The sequence below is a fragment of the Pleuronectes platessa genome, chromosome 10 (assembly GCF_947347685.1).
Source record: "Pleuronectes platessa chromosome 10, fPlePla1.1, whole genome shotgun sequence".
NCBI lineage: Eukaryota > Metazoa > Chordata > Actinopteri > Pleuronectiformes > Pleuronectidae > Pleuronectes > Pleuronectes platessa.
The window spans coordinates 4457330-4459073 of NC_070635.1; the positions used below are offsets into that span (position 1 = coordinate 4457330).

At 36.4% G+C, this 1744-nt stretch overlaps 1 long non-coding RNA gene across 1 annotated transcript; it reads right to left on the minus strand.

Annotated features, from left to right (window-relative positions):
• On the minus strand, positions 1 to 1187 carry LOC128449236 (uncharacterized). The gene is made up of 3 exons (XR_008339858.1): positions 1046 to 1187; positions 224 to 297; positions 1 to 120 (listed from the first exon to the last, which is right to left on the minus strand). It is a non-coding gene; the product is annotated as an uncharacterized LOC128449236 (long non-coding RNA).
• Between the last annotated feature and the right edge of the window lie 557 nt (positions 1188 to 1744).

Here is a 1744-nt window from a genome sequence, read left to right on the forward strand (position 1 = left end):
CAGGAAGGACACATTTGTGTCCTGATTGTAATTTTATGTATATTCTGAAACATATTTCCATATTCAGATTTGTATTGTACATACATTTAACGGGACTTCCATAGTCACTTGTAGAAACATCTGTCGGTGAAAACACAAGTGGAGAAGTCAGTTAATCTTTAATGCAAATGTTGGAAAAAAAAACACCAACTTCATTTTCAAAATGGAAAAATAAAATCCTTACGTTTTATTAGGGCCAGAAAAACCAACCACGTGACTGTCTGAGCCTCCATCTCATGTGGGACTACAACTGGATTTCTGAAACAAATTAAAAATTAAAAAGTGGATAAAAACATCTTAAGATCACATAACTTTCTCTATTTACTGTAAAACGTGTGATTATAAGTTATTTTTCAGCTTCTTTCAGAATTTCCTTCTTCCTCTTTTCATTTCTTTTACTGACAGTTAGAGTTGTCTTTGTTTTGTTCCTCATGTCAAAATGGTTGTGAACTTGTGGTTTGAAAATACAAAATTCACCTCACCTCTATGCAGAATTAGTCATTTATTAAAGGAAATTAAGTGTTTTTGTTAATCCCAGAGTTCAGTTTCTTTTTTACTTTAATAACTAAAGTATTGTTTATTTTCTGTTTTATTTTTTAATTTTATAGGAAATTAGCTACTTGTCTGACTAACCTTTATTCAAAGAACCCAAAGAACACATATACAATATGTCGACTGGAAAAATAACAGTGTATTCATTACATTTACATTTTTTAACCTTTAGTCTGAAATATACAGTTTAAAAAGTCATATCTGGTTCTTTGGGTTCATCTCAGTCTTCAGGGAACTACGACGTCTGAAACCAATGTTTGAGTTTTCATTTGGAAAAAAGTTTTTCAACTGACTGGAAGAAAAAGTGTTTTAAATTATTATAAATTTTATGAAAAAAAAATCATCTTCTTTGTAATCAGTGTATCTACTGTAAATACAACTTCTGAAAGACTTTATTTTACTCTAGTAGATTAACATCATGAGGAGATAAATAACCATTGAAGCTTGTTCTTACCTCAGAGGACCCACTTGTATCAGTCTGTCACACACAGCCTCACTCCGAGAATGAGACTTTACAGAAAAAGGAAGTTTTCACACTTTGAAAAGGGATGCAAAGAAATGATTATCATCCCCTGTCATGCAAGCTAGAAAACAGCTTATTGTAGGTGTTATGATGACAGTGATAGAGTTTGCAGCTTCTCACAGTATCTGCACTCAGATGCTCTTCCCCCCACTTCCTCTATTAGTTGTTGTTTGTAGTGAAGTCTTGTTGATAGGCACAGAGCAGTTTTCATTACTTCATATTTATTTTGAGAATTCCTGCTCACATAGTATTCACAGTGTCTCTATTTAAAACTTCATCTAACAATGTGAAAACGTATCAAAAGGGTTTGTGGAGAGTTTAATAAACATAAAAGTGCAGGTGAACAACACGTAAACAGGAAACATCTCACACAGAGAAAAGCATTTCACTCCCTGAGAGCTGCAGCCACGATCTTCACGGCATCGGCCGCCATTTCATCATTTCATTTTCATGGCGCCGTTCAGAGCTTGCAGCATGGCGGTAAAGGAGCGGCTGGCATAACGGGCGTGTCTGGGCATGGCCATCTCCACCAGCTTTGACGACACCGTGGCCAAGTCCTGTTCTGCCGCCGCCAGCCGCCACTTCACTTCCCCTTTGGTGACCTCCCCTGACAGCGCACGTCAGGATCCA